The 16,268-nt window shown below is 47.4% G+C and overlaps 1 long non-coding RNA gene across 13 annotated transcripts in view; it reads left to right on the forward strand.

Annotated features, from left to right (window-relative positions):
• Window positions 1-408: 408 nt before the first annotated feature.
• The window catches only part of LOC142434066 (uncharacterized), a 47,923-nt gene continuing 32,063 nt past the window's right edge, over window positions 409-16,268 (forward strand). For 4 of the 13 annotated variants that reach the window (XR_012781114.1, XR_012781110.1, XR_012781120.1 and 1 more), the window contains exons 1-3: window positions 420-908; window positions 9,767-9,937; window positions 11,212-11,382. This is a non-coding gene — a long non-coding RNA (uncharacterized LOC142434066). Of the gene's footprint in view, window positions 933-9,766; window positions 9,938-11,211; window positions 11,405-16,268 lie in introns of all 13 variants that reach the window. The other 9 variants (XR_012781113.1, XR_012781116.1, XR_012781115.1 and 6 more) reach the window with 5 other exon arrangements.

Consider the following 16,268-nt stretch of genomic DNA (forward strand, 5'->3'; position numbering starts at 1 on the left):
GATCCGGCTTCGCCCCAGGAAGGGACCATTCTAAGCGCTCCTTATGTGAATGTCAGAAGCGTACCAACCACTCCAAAGTAGGCTCCTTTTGCCCCAGTCACTGCTTGCAGTCTCTCCAGTTCCAGGGGCCAGATTAAGTCTCTGAGGACTAGAGGAGAGAGGAAGTGGTCCATCCCCCTCTCCCAAGTTTCCTAGACCCCTCCTCCAGGATCCCAGAGCTTGGGCCCAGCTTAGACCTGCTCCCTCCCACTTCGCTGTCCTGGCGCCACACCCCCCGTCTGCTCCTGGATCCCCAGAAGGCTTTCTGGGCTGTCGTGCATGCGCGGGACAGGGGTCTCCCAGGAGAACATCTGGGCGCACTAGGACCCCGAGGGGCGGCGCAGCGTTTCTGGGCGTGGCCACAGCACGTGGTTCCCAGGCTCCCCTTCCCTTTCCTGAAAGCGGGGATCAGGCCCTTCCGGCTGCCGGCCAGCCAGGCCTCCAAGGGCGGCGGCCCAGGGCGCGGGCGTCCTGGCTTCCCAGGGGCGGGAGGGCGCGCGGGTGGCACCCCGCCGCCATTGGGGGCCGGCGGCTCTGCGGCGTGGTGGAGGCCGTGCTCCAGGCCGCCACCACCTGCGAAGCGGGCCTCAGAGCCCGCGCGCGCCTGGAAAGGCGCTGCCATCCACAGGCCCTGCAGGAGAGGTGAGCCCCGGGGCGCGCTTGCACTGAACGCCCTTCTCGAAGTTGCTGGAAAGCTGCAGGCAGCGCAGTCAGTGCCCAGGAGCAGCCGGAGCAGGCTTCACTCTGCGCATTCCCTCCGAGTATTTCCATGCAACCCTGGGAGTCAGTGTGGTGCTGGGCGTTCCTGTCCATGGGCGGATGGAGCCTGCCTGCCTGGGGCCAGCTGTCTTCCTCCGCTCGTGCTCCTGGTGAGTGGACACTTAGCGCCGAGGGTGAGGCCTCTACTTCATTATTGTTATTTTAAATACTTTTATTGGGGCCTCTTACATCTCTCTTCACAATCCAGACAATCATCCATTGTGTCAAGCACATTTGTACATATGCTGCCATCTTCATTTTCAAAGCATTTTCTTTCTACTTGAACACTTGATATGAAATCCTCATTTCTCTCCCTCATTTTCCAGCCCTACGTCCCTCATGAACCCTTGATAAGTTATACATTATTATTTTCATATCTTACATACTCCTCTGCTGCCCTCCAGCACATTTCTGTTCTGCGAGTGGGTTATATGCTGAACCTTGCGATCTACTCTCCTGTCCTCCCCACCACCACCACCTTCCCCTCATCCTCCTGGTATCTCTACTGTCATTGTTGGTCCTGAGGGGTTTATATGTCTTGGATTCCCTGTGTTGCGGGCTTTTATCTGTAGCGGTGTGCATGCTCTGGTCTAATCCTATTTGTGAGGTAGAATTGAGGTCCTGATAGTGGGGGGAAGGAACCACTAAGGAACTAGAGGAAAGTTGTGTGTCTCATAGGTGCTAGACCACATCCTGACTGGCTCATCTCTTCTTTGTGACCCTGCTGTGATGGAAGTTCAGTCTACAGATGGGCTTTGGGTCTCCACGATCCCCCTTCCCATTCACATTGTGTATGATTTTGATCTTGGTTTTAGATGCCGGATACCTGATCCCATCGACACCTCATGATCACAGAGTGGTGTGCTTCCTCCATGTAGGCTTCATTGTTTCTCTGCTAGATGACTGCTTGTTTATCTTCAAGGCTTTAAGGCCTCAGCGCTGTATCTTTCGATAGCCGGGCACTATCAACTTTCTTCACCATATTTGCTTATGTACCCATATTGTTTTCAGTGATCTTGTCGGGACGGCGAGCATCACAGGATGCCAGATTGTTAGAACAAGGTATGCTTGTTTTGACGGACTACTTGAGTCAAGGCCCAATCTCTATCTGCAACCTTAATTCTTAACATGTTAAGTTACATAGATCCATTCCCCCATGGTTATATATAAATATATTTACATATGCACATGCCTCTATTTAGACCTGCATAAATGTCCTTTGCCTCCCGGATCTTTCCTCTGTATCCTTTTACTTTCCTCTTGTCCCACCATCCTGTTCGGCCTTCTTTCGGGCTTAGTTATTCCGCAGTGCCATATTGCCTTTGATGAACCCCCACTAGGTATCCTACGCCCTACCCTCCATTGATGTTAATTCACTAATTTCATGTCCCTGGGTTGGTCGCCCCCACCTTCCTTTCTCCCACCTCCCGTTCTCCCATATGCCCCTGGAACCTCGAGTCTTCTTATGGACTCCCAATCATTTTTCCTGCCTATCTTATCTCGATAGACATGCAGAGACATTAATAAACACAAAATCCCGGCAAAGCCTAATAAAACAATGAAGGAAGTCAAAACCAACAAAACAAAGAAAACTACAACAACAAGCTATAAAACAAAATAACAACAACTAAAAGGAAGTCACTGACAACCATTGAAACATCTATAATCCAGCGTTTCTCTACCTGTGGGTCACCACCTCCACAGTAGCAAAACTATAGTTAGGAAGTAGCAATGGAAATAATTTTATGGTTGGGGGTCTCCACCAGTCATGAGGAACTGAATTAAAGGGACTTGGCATTAGGAAGCTTGAGAATCACTGCTATAAATAGTTCAAGGTCTGTTTGTTGGCTTTTAGGAGTGCTTTCCAGTCGAGTCTGATGGGGTGTCACACCCTGTCTCCAAAGTCTATTTTTGGCATTCCCTAGGGATTTCATCCCTTTACTCCCCTTGCTGCTCTGTTGTGTTCCCTTAGTGTTTTGCCACGGTGCGATGGGGTCACATTGGGCACAGTTCCCACTGTGTCTGAACCATAGCCCAGTGGTTCAGTCAGTGAGTGGTTCATTCAGTCTTTGGTGGGAGCGAGACGTATTGGCCTTTCTGTGCATTGCCTGCTCTGAGCAAGCATATCGTCCTCGGGACTTGGTGGGCCAGGATGTGTTCCCCTCCCTCTTCATTTCTCTTGTGTGTTCTAATCAGACATGCCCCTCTCCCCCTTCACTGTTGTCCTCTGAAGTGCATTTTTCTGGGGGTGTTTAGGGGGGCACAGTCCTCACCTAAGGAGCATTGTGGCCAAACCTCCAATAGGACAGTTTTGTTCAAAAATTCTGTCCTTGAGTCTCTATTCTTTCACCAAGGTCATATTGTCCAAAGACCCATCCTTCCTCTTTAATTTCACCTTTTGCATACTTGATTGTTTGATCAATTTCATACTGAAGAAATTGGTAGCACCCTTTACTATTGTCAACACTGCCTTCAGTGGTTGGTATGTACTTTTTAGTAATGGACTAATTACTGATCTTTTTAGCGAAATAGATATCATCTTGTCACAGACCAATATCTCCAAATGTGCTGTTTGATGATGAATTCATGTGACTCCGTTCCACTTCAATTTGTCATCCCTGGTGTAGCAAACCACACGATTGCCCAATTAAAATTGGTCAACACCCATCTCTGTCATTTCACTGAAGCGTACCGTATCAGTCTTAGTGTGTTCTATTTCATTTGTCTTGACTTTCCTAGGGTCATATTGTGTACATTTTGTGTTCCAATGCTCATTGCCTGTCTGTAGCTGTTTCTCACTTTGAGCTGTCCCTCCTCAGTGCCTGAAGGTCCGGAAAGCGTTGCTTCATCCAAACGTCGACTCCACTTTGGGGAGGCAGCTCTTCTGCAGCCGTCCGTCCCTTGAGTGTCTTCCAGCCTGAGGGGCTCATCTTCACAAGACCAGACTGTGTTCTGCTGCTAGGTGCTCAGTGGCTAACCTTGCAGGAGTGGCCCGTCTCTACATGCGCCTGCTCTTAGTCTGGAAGCGCTGCTGAAACACATCTACCATGGGTACCCCTGCTGGTATTTGACATTTGAAAAGCCGGTGTCATTGTGTCTAGCGTTGCATGCTACTGTGTAAACGTCAAAATTAGAATTGTGCAGTGGGGGATCTCTATATTTTTAGAAGGCAATATACCTTGTCCTCTCAACTCCTATTGCCCCCAAATGTTAGGACGCCGGTCAGTCCCGCCCTGACCCCCACTGCCATTTGTATTCATTTCACTTGCAGGGTTAGTGTGAGTGAGTAAATAAGGTCAGAAACAGTGAGGTGATGCCCTTGCCCCCTCAGGGCTCCTAGGTAAGTATTCCCCTTTATAGCACCTGAATGGAGGGCTGTGTGTCCGAAGGAGACACAGTGGCTTTACACAGGCTGCCAACCTCTGAAATGTCTATTTATTTCACTGTCCCTTCGGTAAAGCTCGACCTGAAGTTGCGACTGCATCCTGCACCCACAGCCTCTTATATTCTCTCTCTCTCTCTCTCTCTCTCTCTCTCTCTCTCTCTTTCTCTCTCTCTCTCCCTCTCCCTCTCCCTCTCCCTCTCCCTCTCCCTCTCCCTCTCCCTCTCCCTCTCCTCTCTCTCTCTTTCCTGTCTCCTCTCTCTCTCTTTCTCTCACTTTCACCCACTACGTTTGTGTTTAACTCCCATGAAGGTTCCTCTGTGGATTGAGACTCATCACATTCAAAGTAAACTCCCATTAGTGTTTTACTAGCCGACCCTTGACCTGCTCCTCTCCCTCCTGTCCCTCCTCTCAACCCTCCTATATTATGAGAGCCAGACTGCATTTTTCTCTGGGAACGCTTGCAGACTATTGCAAATGAGAGCAAACACAGACTTCGGTTCCATTTCTCCTTTCTGTGACTCCAAAAGGCAGCCAGAGCAATGTGTTCCGCGTTTTGCGGCATTCCCTAAGTAAGGAGCCTGGCCTCTGCACACCTCTGCAGAGAAAAGGTATGGTTGCATGTTGACCTGTTCTTTGTGATCACTGCTCAGTATTCCCCCGTGTGGGGTGAGCTGGGCATAAGTTCTTTATCCTGGGCATCTCCTTTACTTCCAGGTTTCAGATGCCCTTGCTTCCTACCATCCTTCCCTCTGGTCCTCTCATTTGTGTTCTCTCTCTCTTTCTCTCTCACTCTCTCTCTCTCCCTCCACCCACCTCCGGCTCCATCTCCGTCTTTCTCTCAATCACTTTCCACCTCTATCTCTTTCCACCATAGTTTCAGTTTGTGTATTACCTCATTCAAGGTGTCTGTGCAGATACATTTTATGATACAGGTCAACCTAGAAATTTGATAGTTGATAAAAGACAATGGGGTTGGTATCCTTGGGACCAAAAAAGAAGAGCCCCAGTTTTCTTTTTTTTAATCATTTTATTGGGGGCCCATACAACTCTTATCACTATCCATACAAATATCAATTGTGTCAAGCACATTTGTACATTCACTTCCCTCATCATTCTAAAAAAATTTGTTCTTTGCTTAAGCCCTTGGTATCGCCTCCTCCATTTCCCCTTCCCCGCTCCCTTCTCCCTCATGAAACCTTGATAATTTATAAATTATTATTTTGTCATGTCCTACACTGTCTAATGTCTCCCTTCACCCACTTTTCTGTTTTCTGTCCCCAAGGGAGGAGGTTATATGTAGATCCTTATAGTCGGTTCCTCCTTTCTACCCTACTTTCCCTCCACCCTCACGTATCGCCATTCTCACCAATGGTCCTGAAGGGATCATCTGCCCTGGATTCTCTGTGTTTCCGGTTCCTCTCTGAGCCAGTATACATCCTCTAGTCTAGTCTGATTTGTGTGGTAGAATTGGAATCATGATAGTGGTGGTGAGGAAGCATTTAAGAACTAGAGAAAAATTGTGTGTTTCATCATTGCTACACTGCACACTGACTGGTTCCTATCCGTGACTCTTCTTAAGGGGGTGTCTCTTTACCTACAGATGGGCTTTGGGTTCCCACTCTGTACTCCTCCTCATTTACAATGATATAATTTTTGTTCGTTGATGCCTGATACCTGATCCCTTCAACACCTCGTGGTCACACAGGCTGGTGTGCTTCCTCCATTTGGGCTTTGTTACTTCTGAGCTACATGGCTGCTTGTTCACCTTCAAGCATTTAAGACCCCAAATGCTGTATCATTTGATGCCCGGGCACCATCAGCTTTCGTCACCACATTTGCTTATGCACACATTTGTCTTCAGCGACCTTGTCGGGAAGGTGAGCATCATGGAATGCCAGTTTAATAGAACAAAGTGTTCTTGCATTGAGGAAGTACTTGATAGGGTTAGGGGTAGTGGGGGGGGGAGGAAGTACTTGAGTGGAGTTCCAATGTCCATCTCTTGCCTTAATTCTAAACCTATAAATATATGCACATAGATCTATTTCCCCATCACCCTATATAAATATACTTATGTATGCACATGCCTATATTTAGATCTCTATAAATGCCCTGTGCCTTCTAGTTCTTTCCTCTATTTCCTTTGACTTTCCTCTTGTCCCACTATCATGCTCAGTTTTCATTTGGGTTTCAGTAATTCATCTTGGTTACATTACCCTTGATCAAGCCGTACCAGACCTCTCACAACTACTTTGCCACTGATTTTGGATCACTCGTTGTTCCCTTGTCACTGGGTTGGTCAATACCACCTCCTTTTCCCCGCCTACCCTCTCCCATGTCCCCCGGCACCATCAATCACAGTGTTTTCTCTTCCAGACAGTTCATCCAGCCTATGTTTTCTAGATAGACCTGCAGAGATAATTATATACACAAAACAAAGGTGAACACAATAATGACGACAAAGAAAACCAATGACCAAATAAATAAGAAAAAACTATAAATAGTTCAAGGTCTGTTGGTTGACCTCTAGGAGTGTTCTCCAATCGAGTCCGATGAGGTGTTATGCTCTGGCCACAAGGTCTATCCTTTGCACTCCCTGGGGCCACCGTGCTCTGCTCCCCCAATGCTCTGCCCCATGCCTTTCATGTTTTGCCTCAGTGTGGTGGAGTCAGACCACAGTGTGCTGGGGTCAGACCAGGACAATGCAACACTCAGTCTTGAGTGTGTTCCCCCATAGGGCCGTGAGTCACCAAGGGAAGTCGTGTCTCATAGTGGACCCAGCCATGTGGTCCACTCTGTGCGTTGGCTGTTCTGATTGGGGATATTGTCCTCCAGACTTGGTGGGCCAGAATGTGCTCCGCTCTTCCTCCCCCTTCATTTGCTCCCGTGTGTTCTGATCAGACACGCCCCTCTCCTGCAGCTGCAGCTTCATTGCGGTCCTCTAAAGTTGATTTTCTGGAGGAAGGGGCAGTTGTTTATGTAGCTGGCATTGGGGCCAGGCCCCCAGACTCTTCCAGTGGCGTCCCTCTCCATGCTAGCACGCTGCATTCGCATCCAGGAGCACCATGTTGAAGCCTGGTCCCTCTTACCCTGTGGAGATAAAAACAATACTCTCCCCTTGGGTGGTTTAGCGCCCAGTTCCCCTACCACCCATTTCTTTTTATTCCCCCTTTTCTTTTATCCCCCTTATTGTTAGTTGACTACCATCCACATCCCTGGATTTGGTCTGGAGCCTGCCATACTACTTGGACCTCACCCCAGGAATGTTCATACACAGTAACTTTTTCCATGTGCCCCTTGTGCATTTTTTAACTTACTTCAGGGGACTCATGTTGTACATGTCCTTTGGAGATTGGCTTACTTAGCTTGATTCCTCCAGTTCTGCCCGTGTGGTAATATGCTTCATGCATCCATCGCTGCTTTTAGGCGATGCATAGTACTACATTGTATGTGTGTACACGTTTTTTAATCCTTTGGTTTGTTGGTGGAAATTTGGGTTGCAATTGTGAACTGTGCCGTGGTGAAGACTGGAGCACAGAAGTCTGGCTGTGGTTTCTTTCTTGGCTCTTTGCGATGTAAGCTCGGTAGCGCGGTTGCTGGATTGTATGGTAGTCCAATTTCAATCTGCTTTAGAGATCGCCACATCAATTTCCATAGTGGCTGTACATACCTACAGGTCCACCAGCAGTGGATGAGAGTTTCTATCTCTCCACTTGCCCCCCAACACTTGCTACTCTCTGGTTTCTTGAATTGGGCTAACTTTGAGGAGGTTAGGTGGAATCTCCTAGTTGTTTTAATTTGCATTTCCCTTATGGCTAATGATCGGGAACATTGTCTCATGTTTACTCGTCATTCAGATTTCTGCTCCTGTGAAACTTCTGTTTAGGTCTTTTGCCCACCTCCACAGTGGGAAGTTACTTAGTTTCTTAGTTAAGCTTCAAAATTATTGTAGATTTTAGTAATAAGGCCTTTGTCTGGTGTGTCATTGCTAAAGATGTTTTACCAGGCTGTGGGCTCTCTTCTTGCTCTGTTGGTGAATTCTTTCGATGTACACAGGTGATTTATCTTCAGTATATCCCAGTTCTCAATCTGTGCCTCCTCTGTGTTTGTGTCCTTCCCCCTTTCTGATAGCCTATTCCAAGGTTCTCCGGCTTGTCCAAATTCCCTCCTTAATGGCCCTAATTGTTTGGGGTTTTACCTCCAGGTCTGTGATCCACCTGGAGTTTATTCTTGTGCATGGGCTGAGTGAAGGGTCTTGCTTCATTTTTCTGCAGGTAGGTAATCCATTGTTTCCACGAACGTTTATTCAAGCAGGAGTCTGCTTCCCACTTGGTATGTTGGGGGCCCTTATCAAAGAGGAGTTGCCTGGATGCTAATGGTTTCATTTCTGTGTCTTCAGCTCTTTTCCATTGGTGTGAATATCTGTCGTTATATCAGTACCACGCTGTTTGGGCTACTGTGGCCCTATAGTACGTGCAAAAGTCAGGTAGAGCAAGCCCTGCCGCTTTGTCCTTTTACTCGAGGAGTTCTCTGCTAGTTTTGGGTTTCTTCCCCTCACCATATGAAGTAGGTAGTCAGTTTTTCCAGATCTCTGAGGAAGCATGGTCGTATTCATACCGGGATAGCATTGAACTCATGTAGTGGCTTGGGCAGAACTTAAATCTTTGGTATGTTGAGTCTTGCAATCCACGAGCATTGGATGTTCTTCTGTTTGTTGAGTCCATTCTTGGTTTCTGGTCATTGTGTTCTATAATTTTCCTCATGCAGATCTTTCGTTTTGTCAGTCAGGTGTATCCCTAGATGTTTACATTTTGCTTGGCTGTTGTAAAGGGTACTACCTCTTTACTTGTCTCTTCTGTGATCTTGTCCGGTGTGTATAGCAGACTGATGGACTTGTGTTTGTTGATCTTGTATCCTGCCATTCTGCCATATTCCTCTATTGCTTCCTACGCTCCACTTGTGGGTTTCCGGGATTTTGGATGTACAGAATCATATGGTCTGTGAATAATGATAGTTCTGCCTCTTCCTTTCCTAGATGAATACCTTTGATGCCTTTGTCTTATGTTGTTAGCTAGGCCCTCCAATATGATGTTGCTTAGCACTGGTGACAAGGGGCATCCTTGTCTGGTCCCCTTTTTCAGAGGAATTGTTCTCATCTTTTCTCCATTGACTACCTTGTTGGCTGTTGGTTCTTCAGAGAGCCCTGGTTTTCATTGATCAGTGAGTCCCAGGAGTGATCCATCCCGTCCCAAGTCTGGTATTCCATTGGGAGTAGATGAAACCAGTCTGGGAATATACTCACATTAGTCCCAGTATATTTGCAGATGCCCAGAGATAGGAAGCAATGATTTTGAACTATAAAGGTCATGGTGAACATTGTACATGACACACGAAAAGTAGTTTTGCGATCTGTACCTACAGATTTCATAGGCCCTGGTTTGGTGGGAGCCAGATTATTGCAACACCTTTGCAACAGCGGAGCAGAGTTGAGATTCATGGCACGAAGTATGTTGAAGTTAGTATTCTTTGAGTTGATGTAGTAACATTGAGGAGCAATAACAGTAACACAGTGAATCTCTCTTTCAGCGGAGTGAATGATAGCTTCGTCAATTGGCTTGGGTGTACGTGGCCACCTGTCACCCTCACTCTGGCAAAGAAAATGGAATCCTGGGGCTGCCCGCCACTCTGTACTGAGGAAACTAGGCTGCAAAGACACACAGAGAGGATCCGGCTTCTCTCCAGGCCTTCGAGTTAAAGGTGCGTGCTTTCGTTCTGTGCATTCCCCTTTCAGAAGCAGGTTTCACGGGACTGGTCATTTTGCTCCAGATTGACAGTTCTTTCTGGTGCTAGATCAAAACGCAGGGAAGCCTCTGTGCCTGCTGCACACAGCGAGGATGGGAGGCTTCCCAAAAGGTTCTCTTGCGCGATAGACGGCGATCTTGAGAGACGCCTTGTTTCCTAATGCGGCATTAGACACGTATGGAGGAGCATGCGTACTCTGTCCACCTTGGGGTGGGGTGCAGGGAATGAGGAGGGGTCAGCGGCCTGGAGTGCATGAGTAACTGATTACACTTGCGTCTCTTTTGCTGGGTCAGGCTCTCGTCCAGGTGAGTCAGGAAGTGTTACAAGCTCTCCCAAATAGTTGGGCTCTCAGCCAAGATGTCTGGCTTCTCCAGGAGGCAGGTCTTCCAGATGATGATGAAACTATTAGATCACTAGTGTCAGACGATCCCTGCGAAAATGTGTCATTTTTCAGCAAGAACCTTGGGATCTGTCCCTGATCACCTCACAGAGAACACAAGGAGATCACTTGCTAGAAAAATGAGAAAGTAGGAAAACATGAAGGACTGAAGGCCACACTGAAATCCAGGGACATGGAAATTGAGTAAGGTCAGCTGTGTTTTCCCTAGGGTTTACAAGGTGGTGGTCCCTAACGTAGATTATGCGTCTGGACTCTACTTCTCACAGCGCCTCCTTCTCTGCGGCGTGTAAAGTGCTCACGGGGGCTCAGGAGGGTGGTAGGAAGAAAGGTGGGCCCAGGATATGGAAGCCTCCCTTGGCTGCCGGAAGCCCTGAAATCAGACTGTGCTGTGCACCTCGGCCTGGTTCACGGACATTGACAGCTTTGAAGGCTGCACCCAAGACTTGCCTCCAGACTGCTCAGGGATGAGACGTAAAGCTGTCTAGCCTGTCCCTGGACGGACCGGGGAGGACAGGGAGTGCACCGCAGAGTCCAGAAGTCAGGGTCCATCGCCTGCAAGAGCCCGCGTTGCTCCAAGTCACAAGGTACTCCTTCCCCTGAAAACAAACAACAGATTTTCAAAACCACATTGCAGGAAGTAGAAAATGACGTAGCAGAACTGCCACAGTTTGGGGGTTTCATCTTTCGTCCTGTTCTTCTTTTCGAACCCTTTTCGTTATTGGAAATGCGGGTTTCCTATGAAAGCACGTTGCATGAAATAAACGTGTTCTTGGTAGAATGAAGGAAATTGATTATAAAAGTTTGCTCCCTTTCATGTTTCCTTATGGAGCCCTGGTGGTGTCGTGGGTTACACGTGGGACTGCTAACAGCAAGGTCAGCAAGGGGAAACGGGCTGCGGTTCCAAGGGAGACAGAGGAGCTGAGTGCGTGCCAACAACCGCCTTCAAGTTCATAGCTGCGAACAAAGTATTTCTGCCACCAAGAGGAGATACAGCACACAGGTACACACGCACAGGCACGCACGTACGTATTACTGTGAGTGTATGGATACGTGCATATGTATTTATATGACTGCATAGATAAGACTTCTCTGTCAGAATTCCGTGTTAACAGATACCCCAATTTTTCTTCATGTAGCAGATAATATTGGTCTTAGGAGTTTAGCCTTCACAAGAAATTTACCCTTGGTTTCAGTAGAGATGTGTAACTTGATTTCCTGTATCATTGTCTTCTTTGCTTTTCGAACTTGGAGGCCAACTCATGCCATATATTGACTCAGGAACCCAGCCCCAGAGCGAGTAGGCCTTGGTGGCAGTGGCAGGAATCCTCCTCAGTGGCCATGGCACTTCTGAAGACAGTAAGAGCCCCTTTCAGGATCCTACTTAGTGCCCCATATTTGAGGTCCATTTTGGTAAATGGCATCTGGCTGTATCTCACCTCCTCCTCTCTCATCCCCATTGCCGCGAGAGAGGAGTGTGACACCCCGCCCCCTAGCTCCATCCTTCTTTGCCCTATTCTGACACCAGCTGTTCTTCCCAGGACACATGTGTCTGTGGTGACTGTGATCATTGGTTGCCTTGGGCACCCAGCACTCAGACAAGACTCACAGTCGGGGTTTTTAGGGAAGTTCATAGGTTGCCACACGTCATGATCAGCAAACAGTAAGGAGATAATCAGTGGTCCACAGCAACACCTCTCCTCATCCAGCAACTGAGTCTCTCTGGTGCTCAGCCTGCCAGCCCCGTGGTCCCTCGGTATCTGTGTTGTGGGCCAGGAATCTAGACCTCCTGTACTCTGTCTCACAGTTTCACAGTCTTGGACCAGATGGGGAAAGGTACTCCATAGTCTTGGCGCTGCTCCTCGGCGCCCCTGTGCCGTAGATTCTCTTGCATCTGGTCTCCGTGGCTGCCTCCACTTCACATCCATCTTGAATGTGATCTTCCAAATGGTCCTGAGATTTTCCTGTGTCCCAGATGGCTCTTACATATGTTGGGAGGCATGGCTTTGATGGAGATGTGGCCATCTTTTAGCAGACCCTACCCCTGGGGAAAAATATGGCGGTATCTTTAGTTAGGGACTCGAGTAAAGTAGATTTTCAAGCTGCCTCTAAGGGAAGACATGGTTCATCCCCTCTATTAAGGTCAGCAGACCATGGAGGCATAGTGGTTGCGAGTTGGGCTGTATTCTGTTAGGTTAGCCGCAGCAGAGAGAGGATTCATCCTGCCGAACATTACATTAGTCACCAAGTACGTGCCCAGAAACTATTGGTAAGTATAAGAGGGGGCTTGGGCCACATGGAAGAAGCACACCGGCCAGTGCGATCACGAGGTGCCAACGGACCAGATATAAGGCATCATGCAAAAAAAGATATAAGTGTGTGTATGTATGTGTATATGTGTGTATATGTATATATGTAGATATATACCATATTAAATGAAGGGGGAAGTGCAGAGTGGAGACCCAAGGCCCAAGTGTCGGCCAATGGAGATCCCCTCATAGAGGGGTTTAGGAGAGGAGATAGGTTAATTAGGATGCGAGGTAGTACCAATGAAGAACACAGCTTTCCCCCATATTCTTCATGCTTCCTCCCCCCAACTACCATGATCTGAATTCTACCTTGCAGGGCTGGATAGGGCAGAGGCACAGGGAATCCAGGGTGGATGATACCTTCAGGACCAAGGATGTGAGGGGCGATGCTGGGAGAGTGGAGGGTGAGTGGGTTGGAAAGGAGGAACTGATTACAAGGATCCACATGTGACCTCTTCCCTGGGAGAGGGACAGCAGAGAAGGGGGGGAAGGGAGACTCCGGATAGGGCAAGATATGACAAAATAACTATGTATAAATTACCAGGGACACATGAGGGAGGCGGGAGAGGGGAGGAAGGGGAAAAAAAAAAGAGGACCTGATGCAAGGGGCGTAAGTGGAGAGCAAATGCTTTGAGAATGATTGGGCAGGGAATGTATGGATGTGCTTTATACAATTGATGTATGTATATGTATGGATTGTGATAAGAGTTGTATGAGTCCCTAATAAAATGTAAAAAAAGAAAAGAGGAGAAAAAAATGATTAGGGCAAAGACTGTACAGATGTGCTTTATACAATTGATGTATGTATATGTATGAACTGTGATAAGAATTGTATGAGCCCCAATAAATTGTTAAAAAAAAGAGGGGGCTTGGGATTCATGGAAAAATGGGAATAAAAGAAATGGATTTTTGTCCCCTGGCTTTTTGAAGCCCCCTCACATCAGTACCGGCGTGAGTGCGTGATCCCAGAAAATCCAGACTCGTCACGTCTGAGTCCACTTGGACTGTAGTTTCCCGATGGGATAGAGTAGAATTGCCTCATAGTATTTGCAAGGCCATGGTCTTTCTCTCTGTCAGGGATCAGGCGCAATTCCCACACTATGTCTCCAGTGCTGGAAAAACGAATTTTCAATGATCAAGTCATTGGTCTTAACCAAATTCTATCTTGTGATCTCTAGCTTTGTTTCTGTCACCAAGACGATATTGTCTATGTACTGTTCCTGCCTCTTGTTTCCCACGTTTACATTCCAATGGCAATAATTACCAATGCATCTTGATTGCATGTTTGATCTTTTTCTATTTTTTTATTGATCTATGTCAAAGTGAAGATGATGGTAGAATTCTTTGATATCTTCATCATTAGCTTTTGTGGTGGGTACATAAGATTGAATAATTTATCCATTGGATTTTGAGGAAGGCAGACATATATAATCCCATCCCAGACCTCGTGGAATTTCTAGATAGAATTTGAAATGTCCTTGCTGATGATGAAAGCAACCACATGACTCTTGGTTGTGTCATTGCTGGCACAGGAGTCCGCATGATTTTCTGATTCAAAATTACCAATGCCAGTCCGTTCCAGGTCCTTGATCTGTGTGCATTCATTTAGTGTTTGATGATGATTTCCGCTCTTCCTAGATTCATGCTGTGCACATTGCATGTTCCTATTTTGGTAGCTGTTTCTTTTCATTTTGGGCTGTGTCCCATCAGAAAATGAAGATCCTGGTGGCTTTAGTCCATCCATGTCACAGTGGTCAACTAATTTCATAAGTAGAAAAACCTAGTCTTTCCCCTTGGAGACAATGGTGGCCTCGACGTGCTCAACTGGGGTCAGCACTCCAAAGGGAACCCACTAAGCACCAGGGCTCCTTCCAGTACAAGAAAGCTTCGGAAAGGGTGAAAATTTCCCATTATATTTTAATTCTATTTTCTTGATATTCTATAATCCTCCACACCCCCCACCCACACACCTATGTATCTAAGTCACTAAGAATAATGCCCGTGGCCCATTTGAAAGCTAAGCTGGCTACTAGGTCTGGCTTGGCTTTTTTCATCAAATGGCAGAGGAAGCAGCCTGGTGATTTGTGGTTTTGACCATGGTCTCATGCACACTTAGCTGTCTCTTCAGGATTAGGCCTGAGACATTCGAATGGGTAGTTGGAGGGCCCCTCAGAGGGTTATGAAGGTTCTCTGCCACCTCCAGAGCGGATGGGAAAATCACAACAACTGGTTCCCTGACACAGACACCCTGTGCTGTGAGGTTACTAGGCTCTCGGCTGTTTGGGGCATGACCTCAGTGCCTGCCATGTTTGGGAAAATTGGAAATGTGTTTATTTCTCCCTTGCACACTGAATATAAAGTAAATTATTTTAGATAAAATTCTTGCATATTTTTGAGTAGGCAAAGCCCTGCAATAAACCTTCTCCCATAATCTCCACCTACGTTTGACTACCTGAATTCATTTCTCTACAAGTGGATGTAAGGGAGAACGAGGTTGCTGGTTTCTTTTTGAATGCGTCCAGGTGCAGCTGCTCCGCCAGGATGCCTGCTTTCCAAAGTCTAGGTTTCTAGCAGGTTCTTAAACCAGTAGCCACCTTCTCCTTTTCTAGAGAACATATGCTCCATCCATTGGGTGTCGTGTGTGCCTGCAGACATAGTGTGACAATACTTGTGTCCCTCACGCACTGCTGTCCAGTTGGTTCCGACACTGCGAACCTATAGGACGGAGTAAATCTGCTTCTCGACATTTCTGAGACGGCAACTCTCTCTGGGAGTAGAAAGCTGCCTCCTCTTTCCTAGTGAACATCTCCAGCAGAATAAAGACTGGGCTAGTCATAAGAGGAGCCCCTCCCCCACTCAGAAAGAGGCTTACAAGCTTCTCTCCCCTCTGCTCCGCCGCCTGTGCAAGTGTGCCATTTTCCCTTGCTTAGGGCTTTTATCACTGTGAGCCCGCTTGAAAGCATGTGGGCAAAGTGAGTCCTGGTTCCCACTCCTAAGTTCTGGACCAGTGTGTAGAAGGTAGAAGAAGGGGCTGGCAAAAGGTCCGATAGCAATGCATGCTTGCTCTGCTTGGGATGAAGCTGTGTCCTTAGTAAAACATGAGAGTCTGTTGTAACAGAACAAAACTCGGTGCCTGTATTTGTGTGTGCGTGTGTGTGTGTTCGTGCATGCTTGTCTGGGAGTCTGGGAGGTGATGTGTAAAGTGACAGTAGTGCCAAGCAGAGCTTTTTTTTTTTAATTTTATTAGGGGCTCATCCAACTCACAATCCATACCTATACATACATCACTTGTATAAAGCACATCCTTACATTCTTTGCCCTAATCATTCTCAAAGCATTTGCTCTCCACTTTAGCCCTTTGCATCAGGTCCTCTTTTTTCCCCCCTCCCTCCCCGCTCCCCCCTCCCTCATGTGCCCTTGGTAATTTATACATTGTTATTTTGTCATATCTTTCCCTATCTGAAGTCTCCCTTCCCCCACTTCTCTGCCGTCCATCTCCCAGGGAGGAGGTCACATGTGGATCCTTGTAATCAGTTCCCCCTTTCCAACCCACTCACCCTCCACTCTCCCAGCCTTGCCC

The sequence above is a fragment of the Tenrec ecaudatus genome, chromosome X (assembly GCF_050624435.1).
Source record: "Tenrec ecaudatus isolate mTenEca1 chromosome X, mTenEca1.hap1, whole genome shotgun sequence".
NCBI classification, from domain to species: domain Eukaryota; kingdom Metazoa; phylum Chordata; class Mammalia; order Afrosoricida; family Tenrecidae; genus Tenrec; species Tenrec ecaudatus.